General features: G+C 46.1%; 1 protein-coding gene across 3 annotated transcripts in view; it reads right to left on the bottom strand.

The window, feature by feature from the left end:
- The window catches only part of RAF1 (Raf-1 proto-oncogene, serine/threonine kinase), a 135326-nt gene extending 132038 nt beyond the window's left edge, over positions 1-3288 (bottom strand). For all 3 annotated transcript variants that reach the window (XM_069483957.1, XM_069483951.1, XM_069483953.1), the window contains exon 1: positions 2934-3288. The gene's annotated coding sequence lies outside the window, so the exon portion shown is untranslated. The remainder of the gene's footprint in view (positions 1-2933) is intronic.
- Between the last annotated feature and the right edge of the window lie 21380 nt (positions 3289-24668).

Genomic DNA, 24668 nt, shown 5'->3' with positions numbered 1-24668 from the left:
CCTAAACCCCCTCACTGTCACATTAGTCTGCTGCCTTTTCAAAGGCAATACTTGACATTAAGGCATGCTGTTTGGCTTACAAGCCCCTCCCAAGATCAAGATTATTATGTATGGCCTATTATGTTCCTAATATATAAGCAAAAGTACTCCCTCGTGTAACATTCTTCTATTTTTAAGCAGTAGGTCACTAACAAAGTTTTACCTGAAATTTAAATGCATTAGAATCATACACTTCCCTGGTGGTCTAGTGGCCAGGGGGGAAAAAAAAGAATCATACATTTAACTACTAATAGACTATCTGAAATAGTTTAGTTGTTAATTATATTTTCCATTTCACAAATAATCTAGTGCTTCTAGAAAAGTAAAATTTAACTTCCAAAAATTATGAAGTGTATTTAAGAGCAAACAAATGGCATGTTTTAAACTAAAAGCAACTAGCCTCAGAGCAACTATAATACAATACTTGATGTTTAATCATTCTTCACTTCATCTTTTAGATACTTTTCATTATAAATAACCAGCTTAACCTGTTTATCACTTTTCTTCTGCTAAACCAAATCCCACGTTCAAATGTATTTCAGTCAAGCCTTCTAATTTGAAGGCACACGTTTTTTCAACTATTGACAAATTTTTTTTTTTTTTTTTGAGACAGAGTCTCACTCTGTTGCCCAGGCTAGAGTGAGTGCCGTGGCGTCAGCCTAGCTCACAGCAACCTCAAACTCCTGAGCTCAAGCGATCCTCCTGTCTCAGCCTCCCGAGTAGCTGGGACTACAGGCATGCACCACCATGCCCGGCTAATTTTTTCTATATATATTTTTAGCTGTCCATATAATTTCTTTCTATTTTTAGTAGAGATGGGGTCTCGCTCTTGCTCAGGCTGGTCTCGAACTCCTGAGCTCAAACGATCCGCCCACCTTGGCCTCCCAGAGTGCTAGGATTACAGGCGTGAGCCACCGCGCCCGGCCTATTGACAAAATTTTAACAAAACTAAGCAATTCCACTACAATTTATAATCGCAAATACCACATACCTAAAAGATAAGCTTTTAGAACAGAAACAGTTAACAGGTTTATTTTCCAAGTATCCAGTGTTCAACTGGGTCAAATGTTTCGGTTGCTTACAGCTTAGCCCTTGAGTGATAAGGATAAAAACAAGCCAAAAGAATCTTGATGTTCCTCAGTGGTACATAATCATCACAACCCAAGAAAGATTTAGGAACTGCTACCTGAAGTCTGTTAATATTGTAATAATCACCGTAGCATAAGCATTAATCCCACAATAACATAGCTATTTTAGGAAAATTATGTTCACAGAGCTAAAGACTTTGTAACAGAATTGGAATCCATGGAATCAATCCAAAGAAACAGTTTACTATATAAAATACATTTATTAAACTAAAAATATGTGCATTCTACACTTTTTCAGATGCCTGTTTTATATAATCTACCTATTTCTATAAGACTGGGGGAACATGGTTTATATTGTCAACAGCCATTTAAAATTCAGCATTAGTAAAGTGTACTACATTTATAAAGTTAACATTTTTGTGAGCAAATATAACTTTAGAAGAATCTTTTTCAAGAATCCCTAGGAATATGAGTTCAATTCATTCACCACTGTATAAGCGCAAAACACTTGATATAAAACGCTTCATTCAGAATAATCCAAATTAAATCAACTAGTTCACACTACCAACAACAAAGACAATCACAATCTAGCAACTTTTTAGACTCTGATCTCTCACCATTCCTTCCCTGTACCCCAGGCAATTTGCTGCTTCCCAAACTCATGGAAACTCCTGCCTGCTTCTACGCCTTTGTACCAGCTGTTCCCTCAGTTCCTCCTCACCTGGCGAGCACTTACTCATCAGTCCTTCAAAACTTGGTGCAAAAGTCTCCACTGTACAAGCATCCTCAACTCTCCCAAGAAAAACTAGCTGTCTAAGTTCCCACAACACTTGGAAAGCCAACCCTTATCACACTGCATTGTGTTCAGGCCTCGGGAGCGCGCAGAGCGCAGACTGTCTCCCCACTCAGCCCACAGAGGGCCAGGCAGACAGAAATGCCCAACGAACGTGCGCTGAATTCATTCCTTACTTCGATTAAGTGACCCCCTAGAACCCAGTCACATCTCAAGGAGACATACGAGATCCTGTCATTCTTCCCACCCGAGAATGAACGCCAGAGGCACACCCAGAGCCCTGGAAAGAGAACAATGAATGAACACGGCCGCCTCGCCTCTCACGGTGTCTAAACTCCTCTCTGGGCATCGACCGGCCCTGCAGAAGCCTTGGCAGCTGCAGAACCGAAGCGCCCGGCGGCTCTCACTTCGCACAAAAGATAGCTCTGGCCCTCCGTCCCACAGCATCCCCCGGCCGATCCTCAGCATCGGCATCCCAAGCCTTTCATTAGTAACCCGCAGCCCCGAAACCCAAGGCGAGGCCCCTGTGCCTTTGTGGTGGGGCACTGACCCATTTCCTCCGCTCTTCCCCGATCCTCTCGTCCTCCCTAAAACGGTGTCACCTGACTGCACGACTCTGAGAGGGTGCAAGCCTGGGTCCCCCACTCCGCGACCAGAGAGAACAGGAATTAGCCCGTTTGCGTGACAACACATACCGGGCAGCTCGGGGCGGATTTTCCCACTGCCAAAATATGAGGAATGCGCACTGGGCACAAGGGTGGCGCTGGCACGTTTCCACAAAACACAAGGAAACTTGAGTGTGGATGTGGAAACTAGGATCGCCGGCCATGACACGGGGCACCGGGGCCCCCGCCCAGCGCCACCGGGGGTGACAGCGGCCTGGCTCGCCCTCTGCCCGGCAGCCGCGGAGCCACTCCACCAGTACCGGCCGGGCCCGGCCGCCGGAGAAGCCGGCACCTCAGCCTCCGCGCCCGGTTCCCCCGGCAGCCACGACCCGGCCCTGCCGCGCCTACCTGAGGGAGCCGGACCGCCCCAGTGTCCTGTCGTCCGGCGGCGGCGTCTGGTCTGCTCCTCCTCCCCGCGGCGGGTGAGGGAACGGGAGGCGGTCACATTCGGCGCGTCCCCAACCCAGGGGACGGGGCCCCGGGCAGCCCCCGCATCGTAGCACTTGCGCTCCGCGCCTCAGGGCACACGCCCCAAAGCCCGGCCAATTGGCTCTTTTCGGGGCCCAACGAGAGCGACAGAGAAGTCTTCCCGCCTCACGCTCGTCCTCTTACTCCCGCCATCTAAGATGGCGGCCCCAGCGCCCGCGATGAAGATACTCTCGGGCGGCCCCGGCAAGCAAAGCCTCCACTCGGTGCTCCTCCTCCCGACCTGCGGCGCCACCGAGTCTCCGCTTCTGTGCGAGCTCTCCTGGCTGTCGACTTCAAACTTGGCTCGGGCATCCTTCGCTCTGGCCTGAACTCAGGCCCCGCCTCCAGGGGCGTGGCCTCGGGACCGTGACGGCCGCCATTTCGGAGCCGAGGAGGCTGTGAGGGGAAACTGGCCGGCTTTCGGGAGGGGCAGTCGGTAACCGGGAAGAGTCGCCGTTCGGTCGTCCCTGAGGGGCCTGGGGCCTAGAGGGGGAGAGGAAGTCCTGCCTGCCAGCATCGCAAGGCTCAGAGATCACCAGACGAGCCCGAGGACGCACAACACAGCAGTATACACTTTTCCTCTCTGGAGCGGACACATCAGATGCCGAATCAGGGCTCTGCCACTTGCCGGTTATGTGGGAAAGTCCCTGAACCTTTTTTTTTTTTTTTTGGCACAGGGTCTCGCTCTGTCGCCCAGGCTGCAGTGCAGTGACATGATCATAGCTCACTGCAGCCTCCAACTCCTGGCCTCAAGGGATCCATCCCCCCGCTTCAGCCTCCCGAGTAGCCGGGACTACAGAGTAGCCGGGACTACAGGCGTGCGCCACCACGCCCTGTCTCCCTAAGCCTTTTTAAACCTCCGTTTCCTTATCTGTAAATTGGGGGTTCACTTCCCCCCATCACACTGGCAAAAAGTTAAAAAGACTGATAATATCCACTTTGGTTCAAAGTATATTGAAACCCATTGTGCCCTCATATATCGCTTGCAGGACTGGATGTCTGAAGGGCAATTTGGCATTATCAGCATTTTTAATGTATATACCGTTCCAGCAATCCCACTTTTAGGCACTAATTCTAGAGAAATAAGTACACATAAGTACAAAAAAATATGTGCGAAGATATTGCCACACTGGGGGAAAAAATGTTCATTAACAGGAAACTAGTTAAATGAATGATGCCTCATGCATCCATCAAAGAATAAGGTAGATCTATGTGCTGATTTTTTTTAATCCAATATGTTAAGTTTAAAATGAACATTTGCATATGGATGGTATCCTATTTATTCAAGCACAAGCACATAAAATACCTCATCCTGCCTAACACCACGTGCACCATTTAAGTATTTGATGAGAACGTATTATGTACCACACATCGTTCTGGATATCAACAGTAATCAAATTCCCGGTCTTTTTGTAATGAGAGACCAAAATAAAGTGTAAATAATACATTCAGGTAGTAATAGGTGCAGTGTGAAGAAAAATGAAGGAAAGGCCAGTGCGGCGGCTCATGCCTGTAATCCTAGTACTCTGGGAGGCAGGAGAATCCCTTGAGGTCAGGAGTTCAAGACCAGACTGTGCGAAAGCAAGACCCCACCGTCTCTACAAAAAATAGAAAAATTGGCTAGACATAGTGGCACAGGCCTGTAGTCTCAGCACCTCGGGAGGCTGAGGCAGGAGGATCACTTGAGCCCAGGAGTTTGAGGTTGCAGTGAGCTATGACGATGCCACTGCACTCTAGCCAGGGTGACAGAGCAAGACCCTATCTCAAAGGAAAAAAATACGAAGCAAAGGAGATAATGACAGGAGTATGTGGACCAACATAAAAATAAATGTAGGAGAAAGACCAGAAGGTGTGGAATATGGCAGGACCATGAGGGGGACTTTTTTTTAATGGGAATAATAACAATAACACCTACCTTATGGGATTAAATGAGAGAAAAACCTAAAAAGCTCTTAGCACAGAGCCTGAGGGTTGAGTCTTCAGTATCTGGAGCCTACTGCTTATGTTCAAATTTGGACCCTTCCACTTCCTTATCTGTGACTTGGACAAGCCTTTTAAACCTCTCAGTTCCTCAGTTTCCTCATGTATAAAGAAAATGTGATGATACCCACCTCAGAGTTGCAAAGATTTAGTAAGTTTTAGATGTAAAGTGCTTGGAACAGTGCCTGGCTCATATTAAGCATTGTAGAAGTGCTAGCTGTGATTATTACAGCTATCTCTTATTACTATCATCATTACTACTTGAAGCAGAGCAATGAAGCCACACCTGCTGACCCTCTAGCCATTCCTTCCTTCAGGCACCCCCAGCTGATATTTACCCAGCACTTTACAGCTTAGGAATTGAAAGCAGTCTGTACCTCATTCTAACCTTTCAGCTGACCTGTAAGGATGGCTACTTCATTTTTTAAAAAATAATTTATTGAGGTGAAATTCACATAACATGCAATGAACCATTTTGAAGTCAACATTTAGTAGCATTTAGTACATTCACAGTCTTGTGCAACCACTACCTCTAGTGCCAGAACATTTCTATTAGTCCAAAGTAAAACCCCCTTACCCCATTAAGCAGTTTCTTCCCATCCCCTAAACCCCTGGCAACCACCAATATGCATTGTCACTATGGATCTATCTGTTCTGGTTATTTCATATAAATGCTCTCATACAGTATATGACCTTTTGTGACTGATTTCTTTCACTTAACATAATGGTTGGCTCACTGAAGGATCACTTGAGGCCAAGTGGTCCAGATCAGCCTGGGCAATATAGTGAGACCCTGTCTCTAAAAAAAAAAAAAAAATGAAAAAAATTTTAGCTGGGCATGGTGGTGCATGCCTGTAGTCCCAGCTACTTGTAAGGCTGAGGCAGGGGGATCCCTTGAGCCCAGGAATGCAAGGCTGCAGTGAGCTATGATCACACCACTGCATTCCAGCCTAAGTGACAGTCTGGAAAAAAAAATGTTTTCAAGGTTCATCCACATTGTATCATGTGTCAGTACTCCATCCCTTTTTGTGGCTGAATAATATGCTACTGTAAGTTTAAACCACATTTTGTTTATCCATTCATCTGTTGATGGACATCCTTTGGCTATTTATGAAGAATGGTGCTAGGAACATGTGTTACATGGTGGATTGCATGTCCCTTACTTTGAAGACCTGGTTTGGTAGTAGGAAAGGTCAGGAGAACTAGAGTTATTAGGAAAGGTCTCAGAAAGGAATGAGGGGAAGGAATGGTCTAAAATGGTTTGAAGGAAGAATAGAATGGACATGACGATGTCAGATCAAACAGGAGGGAAAGAGTCACAGGTGGGGAAAAAGATGGGGGTTGGAGGAGGCTAACACGGAAACATTCCTGGGTGTTAGAATGTTCTTAATTTAAGAGGTGGTTACATAGGTTTATATATATGTAAAAATTGGTGTATATACTTTTCTATACTTTTGTTACACTTCAATAAAAATTTCCTTTGAAAAATGGACAGTAAGTTATTTAAGGCCGGCAAAAAGGGTACATATTTCAGATACAGGAAAGAAAAACTTAATAAATAACAGCTGCCATTTATAGAGCCTCTTCATATATCAGGCATTTTTACACAATCTCCAATACACAACCAATGAAAGGCCTCATCTTTAGATGAGGAGCCCTTCAGAGAGGTTAAATAATTAATCCAAGGACACAAGGCTGGTAAGTGGTGGAGCAAAGAGTTATACCTGTTCATTTGTTCATACCACATTCCGTTAATAAAAATTTCTGTAATACCTAATATATGCCAGGCCCTGTGTTAGTGCTGGTCCCATACAAATAAAACAAATCAACATGATAATTAGGACTGTGGTAAATCAAAGAAGGGAATGACTAGAGAATGATAGAATAGGAAGGGGGTGTGCCTTTATATTCAATATCAAGGAAGGACTCTCTCAGGAGGTGAGAGTGAAGCTTGGCACTGAAGGACAAGAAAGAGCCAGAGGAAGAACATTCTAAGCAGTTAGAACAGGGCTGCAAGGGCCATGCAATGGGGCAGGAGTGCAGGCATTGTGGTTAGAGCACGGAGAACTGGGGCAGCAGAGGCTGAGGACAGAGGGTAGAGTCACATTTAGTCTGACTCCCACACCTTGGCCTTTCCATGCTATCCTGCCCCTCCAGCAAGTTTAATTTTAGTCACGGATGAGTTTGAAGTGTGGGCCCTGGGCTGGGCTGGGTGCTGGGAGAGGCAGAGCCGTGTAAACAAACAGTTACCCCACCAGGTGTTGTGAATGTGCTGTCTTGGACAGCTGTGGGAGGGCACCCAGAAGAGGGAGGGAGGGACCGGCTTTGCCATGGAAAGGCAGGAAAGCCTCCACAGAGACAACGTTTTAGCTGTCTTGAAGATGAGTCGGAATGTCCCAGACTGAGCAGAATGTAGGGCAGGGGGTGGGAACAGTATAGGCAAAGACACAGAGGGGTAACTAACATGATATGTTTGGGAAACAGCAAGCAGTTCTCTGGGGTTAGAGATTGCCTCCCTGAGGCAGAGAGCGTGGAAAGAATGGTGAAGAGGAGGTCTGGAGGGGCAAAAGATGTCTGGCCCAGTGTCAATCCCCTTCAAGCCATAACTGGCAGTCCACGATGGAGGTGAGGGGCTACCTGCTGAGGTGGTAGCCACAATATGCACTGTGGTGTCATTTGCAGGAAAGCCTAGTACAGTCATCCTGAAAGCAGTAAAAAATTAAGACTTTGGCTGGGCACAGTGGTTCATGCCTGTAATCCTAGCACTCTGAGAGGCCGAGGTGGATGGATTGCTGGAGCTCAGGAGTTCGAGACCAACCTGAACAAAAGTGAAACCCCATCTCTACAAAAAAGAGAAAAATTAGCTGGGCATGGTGAGGCACGCTGTAGTTCCATCTATATGGGAGGCTGATGTGGGAGGATTGCTTGAGCCCAAGCGTTTGAGTTTGCAGTGAGCTATGATGACACCACTGCACTCTTTCCAGGCAACAGAGGGAGACTTTGTCTCAAAAAAAAAAAAAAATTAAGAGCTGGACTCTCTCATAAATTACTTGGGGACATATAAATTGGAACAATTTCTATGGAAGTCAATGTGGCAATATCAAAATTATAAATGCATACATCTTTTGTTCTAGAAATTCTCCTCCTGGAAATATATCCTGTAGATATATTTGTAAACCTGTGAAATGATGTCCGAACAGGTTATTCCTTGCCGAGTTGCCTGTAATCTAAACAAATACCATGCAGCTGTAAGAACGGTGAACTCTCTATGTACTGATTTGGAAAGATGTCCAAGAAATACTGTTGAAGGGAACAAAAAACAAACCAAGAGATAAAACAGTGTGAACAGTATGCTCCTTTTGGTGAAAAGGGAGGAAAACCTTTGCTTCTAAAGGCTTAAAGTATGTCTGGCAGACACACCAAATGCTACTAACGGCAATCACAGGCCAGGGGGAGGGAAGGAACTGTGCAGATGTGGTATAGGAGTGGGAAAAATAGTTTGCACTGCCTAGCTTTTTAAATTTTTCAATTTTTGAATCATGTGAGTGTGTTACCCACTCAAAATTTTAAAAACGTAAAACAAAAATATAGGCCTGAAGGTCAAATTACATGATCCACACTAGAAACTGAGGTTGAGAGAGGGGGGAATGAGCTGCAGGGCAGGGTCCATGGCCTGTTCTCCAGTCCCAGTACCTTCTCCATTGTCCCACTCCCCCTCATCCCGCCCTGGACACACCTCAGGGCTGAAGACCTGCCTTTACCAGGAGCCCAGGCCCCTGTTCACTGCCCCTTTCCGTCATGTGCCTACCCCAGCAGCTCCTGAGGAGCACATGAACTTTCTCCCTGATTAACCCAAGCCCTCCTCTCTCCTCTGCACAGAGGGGCGGGCAAGGGCTCTGGAACCAGACAGGTGGAAGATCAAATCCAGCCTGCCCCTCTCCCCTGTGATTCTTGGTCTCTCCCTCGGGTCAAGAAGGAGTAGGAACTCTTGCCTTCAGGCCTTGTTGGGAGGAAACAAAACAGGAAAGCACAGGCTCTGGCAGGCAGCAGGTGCTCAGGAACGCTGCTCCTCCCCGCTCTCTCCAACACCTCTCCCCAACTCCCTGCTTTCTGCCCTACACAGGCAGGTCTTGAAGAATAAAAACACCAGCACTTTCAAATGCAGCGTTACCCCATTTACTACCCTGATCCTTCCCTTTCAGGGCCAAATCCATCCAAAAATGGCTTAGACTCAGGCCCAATTTTCTTACCCATCCCTTTTGCTGAGCTCGGGCAGTCTGCCTTCCACAGCCATCCCCCAGAATGCCTCTCCTTCCCCCAGAAACTGCCCTCCAGGGCCCTCAGTCAAATCCCAGGAGGATGTCCACGCCTGGGCCTCAGTGCCCTGTGTGGCATTTGGTAAAGGGCATGCTCTTCCTGTTGAAATTCTACCTCTGTGCTTCTCTCGTATCTCACCAGCCCTGTCTGATTCCCCTTTCCCCAAGACAGGCTCCTCTCCTTCCTGCATGCCCATGCAGGGCTGTGGAACCCAGAGCAGCTCAGTGCAGAACTCATGCTATTTCCTCTGCTGGGAATTTTCTTGCCTACTTTAGATCCAGCCCAAGGACCACCTCTCCAAGGAACCTCGTCTGCTGCAACTAAGTTTACCCCCCACTTCACTGTGTGTGTTGCCTTTCCTCCGGCTCTCAGAGGCATTGCACAACAGGCACAAGCTTTCGAATCAGACTTTTTTAATAGAGACAGAATCTTACTATGTTGCCCAGACTAACCTCAAACTCCTGGGCTCAAGCAATCCTTCCCCCTCAGCCTCCCTAGTAGCTGGGATTACAGGCAGGCCACCAAGCCTGGCTAGAATCAGACTTTGAATTTCCATCTCTTGAACCTATTAGCTGTGTGACTATGGGCCAGGCCAACTAGCTTATACACCTGTCTGAGAGGTTTTCTTATGCGTGAAATGGGGATAACACACACCCCCAGGGCTTTGTTGGGGGGCTGAGATCCCTATCTGAGCATCTTATCTTGTACGTAAGGTGAGAGGCAGGGTGGGCTTCATGGCCATGACATAAACTAGTCACCCGTACCCCACTCACAAGAGTCCCACACTTGGGGTTTAATGCTCTGTGGTCTCTGCCTTAGAATTCTTAACCATTTTTCTTTGAATTTGTGTTTTTTTTTTTTTTTTTTTTGAGACAGAGTCTCACTCTGTCGCCCGGGCTAGAGTGAGTGCCGTGGCGTCAGTCTAGCTCACAGCAACCTCAAACTCCTGGGCTTAAGCGATCCTACTGCCTCAGCCTCCCAAGTGGCTGGGACTACAGACATGCACCACCATGCCCGGCTAATTTTTTCCTCTATATATTTTTAGTTGGCCATATAATTTCTTTCTATTTTTAGTAGAGACGGGGTCTCGCTCTTGCTCAGGCTGGTCTCGAACTCCTGACCTCGAGCAATCCACCCGCCTCGGCCTCCCAGAGTGCTAGGATTACAGACGTGAGCCACCGCGCCCGGCCTTGAATTTGTGTTTTGTAAGTGAAGTCCAATGGGACAATGAAGTGTGCCCGGGGGACTTGGAACCTCTACTCTCGCATGGTCTGGCTTCTTGCCTTCTCCCCACATGAGGGAGGAGGGGTTCTGGCTACTTGCTCCACCATTCTGCCACTTCTCCCCACCCCCACGCCACTCCTGCCTGACCCAGCCTTCCCCTACCCGATACCCAGCTCCTGTGGCAGCCCCACCAGCTTGGGGGGGGGGGCAGGAAGGTCAGAGTGGGACTCCACCAATCCTGCCTGCTGTGGCAGTACCACCGCATGTTTGGCAGCAATGCAGCAAGGCCCTGTCTCCCACCCCGACCCAGGAACTGAGTGATACCCGCACAGCGGCTGCAATCACTTGCGGGTCACCGTCCACCACGTGTTGGGATAGTGTTCCAGTGGGAAGGAGAAATTGACTTCCCTGTCCCCAGCTGGACCAAGCACATCTGTCTGGCAGCTGGTGGGAGGGGTGACCTGGAAGCCAGCTGGAGAACACACACTGGTCCCCGATGGGGTCTGCACTCATCCTGTGAACATTCCCACATCTGAAGGAACACGACATTAAACAGTAAATACAAACCACCAAGAGAGATTGAGAAAGACCATGGAAGAAAAGAAAAAGTTCCACATTTTAGTACCTTTAAATGGCATCCCCCACTTTTGAACAAAGGCCCAGCATTTTCATTTTGCACTGGGCCTCATAAATTATGTAGATGACCCCAGAAAGAGGCCAGGGGGTCATATAACCCTGGAAGGGTCTTAAAATTTGCGTTGTCCCCAAACAAGCTTATAGAGATACATTGACCAGAATAAAAGGAGAAATCACTCATCATAAAATTTTAAATTGAAGCCTTTTTTTTTTTTAAACAGAGTCTTGCTCTGTCACCCCAGCTAGAGTGCCGTGGTGTCAGCCTAGCTCACAGCAACCTCACATTCCTGGGCTCAAGCGATCCTCCTGCCTCAGCCTCCCAGGCAGCTGAGACTACAGATGTGTACCACCATGCCTGGCTAATTTTTTCTATTTTTAGTTGCCCAGCTATTTTTTTTCTATTTTTAGTAGAGACATGGTCTCATTCTTGCTCAGGCTGGTCTCAAACTCCTGACCTCAAGCGATCCTCCCATCTCGGCCTCCCAGAGAGCTAGGATTATAGGCGTGAGCCACCGTACCCGGCCTAAAGTGGAGCCTTGACACCAGACCACACTGTCTGTGATAGACTATTACTCCAGTTGCCCTTTGTTTGGTAACAAGCCACGGTAGTCCGAGAATTCCTACCTGGGGACTCAGAGCACCAGCAAATAAGGCACCATGGTCTTATGTGACGTACTGACCTAGCATCACTGCCACTGTGCTGCACTAGGTAAAGCCTACCATAAGCCCACCCAGAGTCAAGGGGAGGAAACATAAACTCCATCCCTTGATGCTGGACTGGTGAGGTTATAGAAATTCATGTGGGACGGGAGATATTGTTGCTGCCTTATTTGAAAAGTACAATCAGACACACCTATGAGTTACATTTTATTTTATTTTTAATTTTTATTTTAACAGATTTAGGGAGTACAAATGGTTTTTGTTACATGGACAAATTGTATAGTGGAGAAGTCTAGACTTTTAGTGTACCTGTCACCTGAATAGTATACATTGTACCCAACAGGTACTTTTTCAACCTGCACCCTGCTCCCACCCTCCGCCTGAATAACATTTTAAAATAAATCCTTTGTCTTGTAAAGAGTATCAAGAATTTGCATTATGTTTGTAAGGCAGGGATTATGAGTTTAAAAGTACTAGTTTGCTGAATATAAGCATTTACAATACATCATCATGCTTTGCCTGGCCCATCACCATTTTTTAATATCTGCGTTGGCATTTCTACATTAAAAAAAAAAAAAAACTGAGGCTGGGCACAGTGGCTCATGCCTGTAATTTCAGTACTTTGGGAGGCCAAGGCAGGTGGATTGCTTGAGGCCAGGAGTTCAAGACCAGCCTGGGCAACATAGAGACCCTGTCTCTACAAAAAATTTTAAAAATTGTCCAGGTATGGTGGTGAGCACCTGTAGTCCTAGCTATCTGGAAGCTAAGGTAGGAAGAATGTTTGGACTCAGGAGTTCAAGGCTGCAGTGAGCTATGATTGTGCTACTGGCCTTCCAGCCCAGGTGACAGAATAAGACCTCATCTTTAAAAAATAAATAAATAGATAGGATAAATAAATAATTTTAAAAATATACTGGGAGCTTCAAAAAAATGTAAGTGGCTCAGGCCTCTCTCAGTGTCTGGGATGAGGGCTGTATTGTGTTATATTCTAGCACCCTTATCCCCCAACATGTAGCACTGAGCATACAATTGGTGCTTAATATATACTTATTTCACTATTAGTTAAGACAGAAGTCACTTGAAGCTCTGACTCGGGTGGGGCAAAGGCAATATACATAACCTAAACACATGTACCCCCGTAATATGCTGAAATAAAAAAAATAAAAATTAAAAAAAAAAAAGACAGAAGAGAAATGGTGTCTTCGGCCTTGAAGCAAACCTTAAAGGAACAAGGCTTTTGGATGACTAAAACTTTAATTTCAGGTTATTTCATTGTCACCATAATCAGGGTCTAAAACTGGTACAATTTCCTTCCCTGGCTCAAGTCGGCTTACTTCAAAGGGAGAATGAAAACCAGATGATCAGGGCCAAAGATGTGCTTGGGTTGCTTCGTTTTGCGGAAATGATACCGATGATCATCTCGGTTCCCCTGTTCATTCTCCATTATCTACAATTCGGATCGTTTCTGTGAACATGTGCTGAGCATGTACTGCAGGCTGGGAGCCCCGCTGGCCACTGGTGATGTAGAGATGCCCAGCACGGTCCCTGGCCTTCGGGGACTCACTGTGCAGTGTGGAGGAGAACAGATGAGTTACAGGCCATGCAAGGAACGCAGATGCAGTGACCCACCTGGCGCTGAGTGTTACACGGAGAGGCAGTGATTGGAGAATGGGCAGGGAGGGCCTCCTGGAGGTGTCTGAGTAAGGATGGAAGCACAAATGAACTTCTCCAAGAGAGGGAGATGGAGAGACAGAGGCAGAAAGAACAGGGCAAGTAAAGACAAACACAAGGGCAGGAAATCGCACTCTTCGTGGTAGCCAGGCTCCAAGACGACTCCCCGTCCCCTCCCTTCCTGGCATTCACACCCTTGTGAGGTCCCCTGCCACATTTTGTCAGGGCTGGTCTGCATGACCAATAGAACATGGCAGGAGTGATGGTGTGTCACTCAAATGACAGTGTGTGAAGCTGCTAAAAGGAAAAGAAAAACAAGACGAAAAAAAAGGAACTTCACCCAAGGTTTAAAAAAAATGTGACTTCTGTGTCTTTCTCTGTCTTTGGGGTCACTGGCTCTGAGGGGAGCCTCGTCATGAGCAGCCCTGCGGGGAGGCCCATGTGATGCGCAGCGGCAGCCGCCGCCCACAGCCACACAAGTGAGCTGAGCAGCTGACGCCCTGGCCCAGTCACGCCTTCTGCCTTGTCCCAGCTGACTATAACCTCAGCTTTTATTTTTTTGATTGCGACCTAGAGAGAGGCCCCAAGCCAGACCTGCTGGCTAAGCCATTCCTGGATTTGTGACTTTCATCAACTGTGAGATAATAAATGCTTGTTTGTTTTAGCTGCCAAGTTTGGGGATAATTTGTTACACAGCGATAGATAACTAATACAGTGTGTGTGCGTGCAAGGAAACACAAGTCGTGTGGTTTGGTGAAAGCCTAAGTTTGGTGAACGACTGGCTCGTTGGAAGGGCCTGGGCAGCATTTGCGCTCCCTCCATCCCAGGCCGGATGCCTTATTTTTTTTTTTTTTTGAGACAGAGTCTCACTTTGTTGCCCAGGCTAGAGTGAGTGCCGTGGCGTCAGCCTAGCTCACAGCAACCTCAAACTCCTGGGCTCAAGCGATCCTCATGCCTCAGCCTCCCGAGTAGCTGGGACTACAGGCATGCGCCACTATGCCCGGCTAATTTTTCTATACATATATTTTTAGTTGTCCATATAATTTCTTTCTATTTTTAGTAGAGACGGGGTCTCGCTCTTGCTCAGGCTGGTCTCGAACTCCTGACCTTGAGCGATCCACCCGCCTCGGCCTCCCAGAGTGCTAGGATTACAGGCGTGAGCCACCGCGCCCGGCCCCGGATGCCTTATTTGAAGTAGTTGGTTGTAGAGGACTTCACTGTTTCCCTTTACTTCCTGTCATAACAAAAGTCTGGAGCCCTGCCCCTCCCCTACTCTCAGCCTACCTGCTTGGTGGGGACTCTGCCCACGACCAGCAGTGGAGCCGGGGACTCAGGCACATGCCCCGATCATTGCCATTGGTCCAGGGAGTAGTGAATCTCACAATTTGGGGGGAACCTCCCAAATAAGCCTTCTGAGCTTTCTCAGGGACTTGAAGCTTGAAGGGAGGGAAGGCTGGAGCTGCCTCAGCCATCTGTGCACAGTAAGAGCAGAGCCTGGACTTCACAGGCCTGAGGGTGTGTCCCACAGGGTCCTGCCGACTTCCCCTGAGCACTAAAACCAGCCGACCTGCAACCAGCAAGACCTGGGCTTTTCAATTCCATGTAGTGTTATGTTCCCTTTTATTGGACTTAAAACCATTGAGTTAGTTTTTCTATCACTTGTAACAGAATCCTAATAGGTGCCCCGGCGATTAGCTGTTGATTTTCTCTCTGGAAACTGAGTATCGACATTCAGTGAAGGTCATTTCTCTTTTCTCTTTTCTCCCTGCACGTGTGGAAATCACCGAGGGCTTTGCACACACTTTCAGACGGAGGGAGTCTTAGAACTGAAGGAGTGTTCCAGACCCCAAAGGCCTTCCTTCTGCTGCTCCACCCTCAGAGGGCTTGCTCCACCCTGCCCGCCTCTGCGGCTGTTGTGCAATCACAGGGTTTCATGCTGGAAAGGCCGTCACCAGCCTAGGTTCTGCACACTGAGAACTCGGGTGTTATTTTTATTATTAGCAATATTGTACAAGTAGACGTTGGCCCCGTAACTTGGAGTCCGCAAGAACTGAGGAGTTTGTTCAGTAGCTGAAGATGCAACGCACTGATGTTCAGCTTAAACCTGTGCACTTCACTCGCCTCTCTAGAAGGGAGACTTGAAGATGATACAAAAGGGTCCACCTTAGCTAAAAGCTCCTGTCCTCCAATTAATAGAGACTATCTGAACCTTCCTTTTCTCAGCCTAAAATACGGTTCACACATTTAAAATTCTGGAAGGTGCTTTCTCTTAGTTCATTTTCTCATTATGAAACTGGGCAACTGTGGTTTTATCTTCTTTCTCAGATTCCTTCTGTAGTAGTAATGTTGGTGTCCCATAGGCATTTGTTCTATCAGGAAAATCAATGTTTTCTTTTAGAACAATTTCAGGGCCAGGTGTGGTGTCTCATGCCTGTAATCCTAGTGTTTTGGGAGGCCTAGGTGGGAGGATCACTTGAGACTAGGAGTTTGAAACCAGCCTGAGCAACATGGCAAGACCCAGTCTCTACAAAAAATATAAAAATTAGCCAGGCGTGGTGGCACACACCTGTATTCCCAGCTACTCAGGAGGCTGAGGCAGGAGAATTGCTTGAGCCCAGGGGTTTGAGGTTGTAGTGAGCTATGATGATGCCACCGCACTCTAGCCCAGGTAACAAAACAAGACTCTGTATCAAAACAAAGAAACAATTTCAGAAGCCAAATGACTCCAAAGTGAATTGGTTGGCCTTGTAACATAGAAAGGAAGTTATTGACAATAATAACTAACAGTAATAGACTACTGACTGTGTGTTGGGCATAATGCCAGAAGGCATATGATCATATGGTCTTATATCATATGGTTAAATCTCATAGCAACACTTTGAGATGGGTACTATTATTATCCCATTTTACAGATGAGAGAACTGAGGCAAGGACACAGCTAACAGTGGGTGAGCTGTAGATTCAATTCAAGTTGTCCAGCTCCCCACCTCCCCAGTTATTTATTTTTTTACTCTGTAAAATTTTTCTAGCCACCTCCTATTTCAAACAAGGAGAAAATTTGCAAGGCACATCCATATATAGAACCTGCACTTTTAATTATGGAAATATATTTGTTAAATAAATATAATAAATAGGCACCCAAACATAGTAAGTAGCTAATCTTAATTAAGAAAACACCAATATATTCAAAATGAAAATCTAAAACAAAGATTAATCTTGGCTGAAAGTCTCAAAGCTGAAGGAGGAAATGAAGTATGTCTAATATTTTCTGCACACTTTTTCATTTCTGTATTTGTTCTTTCCGAGGTTACTTACAGCAATAAAGAATCACAGGCCGGGCGCAGTGGCTCACGACTATAATCCTAGCACTCTGGGAAGCCGACCCAGGAGGATCACTTGAGGTCAGGAGTTCGAGACCAGCCTGAGCAACAGCGAGACCCCATCTCTACTAAAAATGGAAAAAATTAGCCGGGCGTGGTGGCACGTGCCTGTAGTCCTAGTTACCTGGGAGGCTGAGACGGGAAGATCACTTGAGCCCAGGAGTTTGAGGTTGCTGTGAGCTAGGCTGACACCACGGCACTCTACTCAGGGCATCATGGTGAGACTCTGTCTAAATAAATAAATGGTCACAAAAGCTCAGAGCCTGGAGAAATCTTAGAAACACTTCTAGCCCTCACATTTGGCAGATGGGTGAGTCGGCCCGAAGAGAGGTCAGGATGCTTTTGCCTTGTATGGAGCTCAGAGCCCAGTGGCTTTAGAACTGGTCACCTCAGATGGAAGCCCAGCTCTGTCATTTACAAGCTATATGACCTTGACAGGGGCCTAACCTCACCGAGCCTTGGTTTCCTTATCTGTATAAGGAGCAAAGAACACATACTTCACAAGGCTATGAAGGGAATAAAATAAGATAAGATGTGTAAAGAGCTTGGCATTTATTAATAGTAGGGATCCAACAAATATTCCTTTTCTCTACCTTTTCAGATAGCTTTTCCATACTTCAGGTTGTCTCCATAGTATAGAGTCCCGTAAGTTGAATAATCGGATCAACTGGTATAAACATCTTTATGGCCCTCTATCTCCCGTGTCAACTTGCTTTCCAAAAGGGTACCAATTTAACTGCCACCAATGGCATATAAAATTGCCAGTTTCACTACAATTTTGCTAGCACAAAATATTATAACTTTTATTCTGTTGGTTATTAGAAAAATGAAATTGCTTTGTCACTATTTTAAGTTGCATCTCTTTGATTAATCGTGGGGGGGTGAATACTTTCCCATATTTATGTTCCCTGTTTTCTGACTTAACTGTTCATGACCTTGGACAATTGGGGTCTTCATGTTTTTTCTCATCGTTATGTATGAATTATTGTTTATGATAAAAAAATTTACTTCTTATGATTTATATTTGCTGCAAATGTTTATTCCTAATCTTTTGTTTGACTTTTTGAAACCGTTTTGTTTTATTTTGTGATTTTGTAGTGACAGTCATTATTATAGTGGTAGTGGTTTTGGAGATTTTTAAACCCGAGAAGCCTTTCATCTGTATTTTGATATTTTTCTTTATCATTTATTCTATGGTTCTGAAGTTGTCTCCTCCAGAGTTTAGATCTTTTTAAAGAACCAAATGTTATGGGTTGAACTGTGTCCTCCCAAAAGATATGTTAAAGTCCTAACCCCCAGAACCTGTAACTATGATCTTGTTTGGAAATGGAAATGGGGTCTTTGCAGATAGACTCAAGCTAAGATGAAGTCATAGCGGAGTAGGGTGGACAATCACCCCCCATGACTGATGTCTTTCCAAGAAGAGAGGACGGAGACTCGCAGGGAGAGCACCACGTGTCAGCAGAGGCAGCTGCGCGCACGGAATACCAAGGATTGCCAGACCCTCGGAAGAGGCAAGGAAGGATTCGACCGCGTCTCAGCAGGAGAATGGTTCTGCTGGCACCTTGATCTCAGTCTTCTGGCCTCCAGAACTGTGAGATAACACATTTCTGTTATTTTGAGCCACTAAATTTGTGCTGCTTTGTTATGGCAGCCCTGGGCACTGGTACACCAAATTAAGGCCAAATTTTCTTATTAAAATTGGAACTGGACAGAAATGATCCCATGCTGAAAGTGGAAATACCAGACATGTAGAGTAGGATCAAAAGTGTTGTTTTCCTCACATCTAGAAAAAGGGGGGGAGGGAGTGTGAGTTTGCCCTCTACCTTGCAAGTTACTCCAAAATGAAACCCAAACGACCAGCAGATTTAAATGTAAAAAAATGAAACCATTCGAGGTACTAGTGGAAAACATGAGAAAGTTAAAAAAAAAAAAGAATTCAGTACAGGGGAACCCCCCATGTCTAAACATAGTACAAATTCCAGAAGCCATAAAAAAAAAGATTGATGAATTGACCTCCATAAAAGCCAACTTTCTTCATGGTAATAAATACCTGAAACAAAATCAAAGATCAAATGGCAAACTGGGAAAGAATATTTGCAATTTAATTCACAGATGAAGAATTGGTTACCTTAATATAAAAAGACTTCCAAAAATCAATTAAGAAGAAACCAAGAACCCAATAGAAAAACAGTTGTAGGATATGAGCAGACAATTTACAGAAAGGAACATGCAAATAAATCAAACATATAAAAAGGCAGCTGCCATCATAATAAGAGGGTCGACACTGAGACACCACTGCTCACCTACCAGCTTGGGCAAAGTCAAAAAATATTTGCAGCTGGGTGCTGTGGTGCCTGCCAATAGTCCCAGCTAAACTGGGAGGCTGAGGTGAGAGGATCCTTTGAGCCTAGGAGTTTGAGTCCAGCCTGGACGATATAGGCCAATATAGAGCCCCCTCAAAAAATGCTCACTACTTCCTATGTGTTTTCAGTGTATTCTAGACTGAAAAAGGCAGAGTTCAGACCTCAGTCACGGGGTGAACTTTAAGATTCTTTGCAATGCCAGCACTGTGTGAACCATCATAATAGTCCTTGTCATTGTCCTCACCCATTAGCATTATCTGAGTGTCAAGACGTTAGTTGTATTAGAAAAAGGAACAATAGTATAGTGTTTATCTATAGTGTCATGATTAACTGCCTGGGTTTGATTCTTGCTTCTGCCATTTACTAGCCATGTGAACGTAGGTAAGTTATTTAACCTCTGAATCTCAGTTTTCTTATCTGTAAAATGGGGATAACGTAGTGTCTACTTCATGGGGTTGTTACAAAGAATTAATAAGTTTATATATGTAAAGCATTTAGAACAGTGCCTGGCACATGGTAAGCACCATATAAGTGCTAGCAATTATTATTACCACAAGGTAATGCTAAAGTCTGGAAATATACAGAATTTTAGTGTATGTTATCAATAAACAATTTATTCTGAAAACTCCTCTGTGTTTCCAGACTTGGTAGCCAACCTGTATGTACTAGGTTGTGCCACCAGACCCGGCTGTACTAGGCACTTTTAAGTACATTATCTTCTTTAATCCTCCCAAGTCCTATAAGGTTGGTTTTATTATCTCCATTTTACTAACAAGAAAACAAGAGATCAGAGAGGCGAAGTTACCTGCCTGAGGTCACACAGCTAGTATGGGCCAGGGTCAAGATTCAAACTTAAGTCTGCACAGGTTTTTTCCACTCCAGCTGCTCTGGAATCTTAGGCCATCCCCTAGAGAGTCTTTCTCAGTCCTCAAAGGCACCCTTGGGTTCACTGAGGATGGAAAAATCCTGCCCAGTTCCAGATGTGGGTCCTAACAGGAACTCCTGCCTGACTCTAAATCTGCACATGATAGGCCGATTTACAGAGAAGTCGGGGAGCATTCCCCACACCCCAGTCCCACCCTTACACAGGATTCCTAAGGTGAGGAGAGAGGCAGGCTGGCAGCTCCGCCTCCTGAGACCTTGGTGGGGGAGCAAAGGAGAGAAAGGCCTCTGAGGCCCCCAGGGAGAGAAGCCAGGGCTTACATTTACATTGACCTTGGGTTTGTAAACATTGGCCCTGCCATTTCTTCCAACTCAGTCCCTCAGGTACAAGCCCCAGAGTCTCTTAGGTGCATCCATGCAGGCTTGTCTTAAGGGACCATCACCGTGTGGCAAAGTGCAGTGACCTGTTTCTAAATAGATCTCATTTGGGCTGTGACTTTGAAAGCAGACCAAAGGCCCCAACCTAAAATAGGCAGCCTACTGCCCTGCTATTTTCATGGCTTAAAAAAAACCCTCCAAAGCAAAGCAAGTATTTTTATCACAGGCCTCTCTTAGAATAGCAACACCTATTTACTTGGAGGGCAGAGACTGCAGGGCCAGTTTCAGTACAGGGTGACTATTCTGGTCAGGGTGGATGAGCACACTCAGAGGGACTCCTCCTCATCCGAGGGCCTGGCTGCTCAGGCCACAGACCTGGGGCCTGGTTCTGTTTTGCCTGTTGGAGCCAACAGCTCCTCCAGCCTTCACCCCCAGCCCAGTGCATACGTACGCATACCAGCCCCCACACACCTCACCAAACTGCTGCTGGCCCTCCGGGTCCTGACCACACCTTTGCCTTCGTGCTGGGTGCCTCAGGCCTCAGACCCTCTACTTCTCTCTTCCTTGGGCTGGTGGCTCACCAAATCTAAGGAGCATACTTCAGCCATGAATAATAACAATCAATCATAGCTAAATTTGTATTAAGCATCCATTGGATGCCAGAAACCATGCTAAGCATTTCTCATGCATTATCTCATTGAAGTTTTAGGCTGGCCCTGTGAGGCTGGGCTATCAGTACGATTTTACAGAAGGGAAGACTGAGGCTTAGATTCAGTTTCTTGCCCAGGGTCATACAGTTAGGCAGAAGAAAAGCTAGGAGATCCAAACCCAGGCTGAATGGCTCTCAACTGTGACCTCTGGATCATTCTCTTATCGCTGTAGGATTTTGTTGTACATGAATATTATCTCATTTTATATAAAAAAATTTTGGTGATTTATTTATATTTCAAAGTATTATGGGGGTACAAATATTTTTAGTTACATGGATCACTTTTATATTGCTTGAGTCATGGTTATTAGTGTGTCTGCTAGGTGGGTATTCACCTGTCTCCTTCACCCCCCTCCCCCCGATTGACTTCCATTGGGTTTTACCTCCATCTATGCATATGTGTGTTCATCGGTTAATTCCAATTTAATAGTGAGTACGTGTGGTGTTTGTTTTCCATTCTTTTTTTTTTTTTTTTTTTTTTTTTTTGAGACAGAGTCTCTCTCTGTTGCCCAGGCTAGAGTGAGTGCTGTGGCATCAGCCTAGCTCACGGCAACCTCAAACTCCTGGGCTCAAGCAATCCTATTGCCTCAGCCTCCTGAGTAGCTGGGACTATAGGCATGCGCCACCATGCCCAGCTAATTTTTTCTATATATATTTTTAGTTGGCCAGATAATTTCTTTCTATTTTTAGTAGAGACAGGGTCTTGCTCTTGTTCAGGTTGGTCTCAAACTCCTGACCTCGAGTGATCCACCCACCTCGGCCTCCCAGAGTGCTAGGATTACAGGCATGAGCCACCGCTCCCAGCCTTGTTTTCCATTCTTTAGATACTTCACTTAGGATAATGGTCTCTAGTTCCATCCAAATTGTTGCAAAAGGCATTAAGTCGGCCTTCTTCGTGGCTGAGTAGTACTCCATGGTGTACATATGCCACATTTTGTTAGTCCGCTCCTGAGTTGATGGGCATTTGGGTTGATTTCACAACTTTGCAACTGGGAATGGTGCTGCCAGAAACATGGAGACAACCCAAAAACGTTACTTCCAGAGAGAGATGGATTAAAAATCTGAGACATTTTTCACCTGCTTTTTAAATTTTTCTGTTTTTTTTTTTTTATGAACATGTATCTCTTTTATTATCAAGAAAGCAAACACTACTTTGAGAAAAATAAATGGGAGAAAGCTCTCAGTGTCTCTGGCAGGGGCAAAGTGGTGCAGTGGTTAATACCACACACTCTGAAGCCAGGCTGCCTGAATTTAAATCTGAACATTGCTACTTCCTAGCTGTGTGACCCAGGTCGTATATTTAGTGTCTCTGCGCCTCTGCTTCCTCACCATGGAATGGAAGCTAATAATAGCCTCTATCTCATAGGATGGGCATGAGGATTAACATGGAAAAAGTGCTTGAGGCAGTGTCGGGCACCTAGGAAGGACTCTATAAGAGCATGCCATCATCTGACACTTCAGTTGGTGACAAGGAAAGACAAGGAGATGCAAGGAAAGCCACCAGGGGCCCGGCAGGTGTAGGGAGTCAGCAAAGCCGCCCCAGCTGTCAGTACTCAGGAGGGGTAAGGCCGGTGGCAAATCGGAGAGTGCACGGTTGTGGGAGTGGGAGGCGGCGTTTTTGGACCCAATACTCTATGCAACTCCAGGATTTTATTAGGACTCTCTTAAGATTTAATGTTGTCACAAATTAAATAAGAAAATTGAAAGAGATCTGCAGAGCCCTTAGGCCCAGGCTGCCACGCTGCAACCTAACTGTCATGGGCCTCCTGTCCGATGGCCCCGGCTCCCCTGACACTCAGTTGCTGACTGGTGAGAGGCACACGTGAGTCCCAGAGTCACGGACGCCTGTGTTTGGAGGAAGGTGTTCCTAGATAACCAGGTAGGGATTGTCTTCTCCATTTCACAGATGAGGAAACTGTGGTTCAGAGAGGGGAAGTGATTTGCCCCAGGTCACACAGCATAGTGACTAGGGGAGCTAGAATTCAAACCCAGGAATTTCTGATTCCAAAGCTTGTGCCTCTCTAAGGCTATTTATGAGTCTAGTACTTTCTCCCTCTCTTAATAGTTCATCCAACCTCAGCATTCTGAAACCAGTTACTAAGAAAAATGTCTTCCCCATGCATTGCTTCTCTTAAGTTTTTTTTGCCTTGAAATAAAAACATCTCTAAATGAAATGAGGTTTTCCTCCTCAGGGCTCCCAAATGGTTAAATTATAGGTGCTGGCCGGCAGGCCTCTGCCTCCCCTCCCCGTCTCTGAACAATTCAGCAACTGTTCATTGGGTGCCTACTCCACATTAAGCACTGTGCTAACCTAAGAAACCATTAGAGCCCTTCGAGCAGGAGGGGTGAAAGTCGTGTGGAGGTAGAGATGGGACGAATGTGAACGCAGCCTCTGCGTATGCCAAGCACCATGATTGAATCTTCACAACAACCCGCTTTCTGAACTAGGTGGACTTTCCTGGGTATTACCTCTGAAGTGGGTATTACTATTCCCATTTTATAGCTGAAAAACCGGAAGGTCTACAAGGAGAAGAACTTCCCCAAGGCCCCATGGGTTGTAAGAGAGAAGGTGCACCTCACGCCCAAAGCTCATACTCTAAAAATTATCCCCAGACCCTAGCATTGGAGTCATCTGGGAGCTTGTTAGAACTGCACAATCTCCAGGTGGCACATGCCTGTAATCCCAGCACTCTGGGAGGCCGAGGCAGGAGGACTGCTTGAGGTCAGGCATTCAAGACCAGCCTGAGCAAGAGCGAGACCCTGTCTCTACTAAAAATAGAAAAATTAGCCGAGCGTAGTGGCTTGTGACTGTAGTCCCAGCTACTTGGGAGGCTGAGGCAGGAGGATCGTTTGAGCCCAGGAGCTTGAGGTTGCAGCGAGCTATGGTCACGCCACTGCACTCTAGCTGGAGCGGCAGAGCAAGACCCTGTCTCAAACAAAAGAAAAAGAAAAAGAAATGCATTATCTCGGGCCCACTCCAGACCTGCTGGATAGGACCCTGCATTTGATAGGACTCCATAATGATCCTCACACACATTAAGGTTTATAAAGTACTACCCTAACCCCTTTCCTCCTGACCTCTGTCCCCTTTCTATTCCTGTGGTGGGCTGCAGAGCTGCCAGCCTCTCTATGCATTTCCGACTCTGTGCTAAGATGCCCAAGCAAACTGGCTTGTAGCACCAGCCTTCTGGTCTTTATTCCCTAAGTTCAAAAATATTTAACACTTTGACTTCAAACCTGACACTTGAATGGAAAGGAAATCCTAAATTTAAGTAACACCTATCAAACATTGGCATATCTCCCTGACGGATGGCCAACCATCCCAGTTTGCCCAGGATTAAGGGATTTCTTGGGATGCAGGACTTTTGTTGCTAAAACTGGGACAGTCCCGGGGCAAACTGGGATGGATGGT

The sequence above is a fragment of the Eulemur rufifrons genome, chromosome 10 (genome assembly GCF_041146395.1).
Source record: "Eulemur rufifrons isolate Redbay chromosome 10, OSU_ERuf_1, whole genome shotgun sequence".
Classification (NCBI taxonomy): Eukaryota; Metazoa; Chordata; class Mammalia; order Primates; family Lemuridae; genus Eulemur; species Eulemur rufifrons.
Note: the sequence above shows the minus strand (reverse complement) of the source record. Positions and strands in the feature narration are given on the sequence as shown.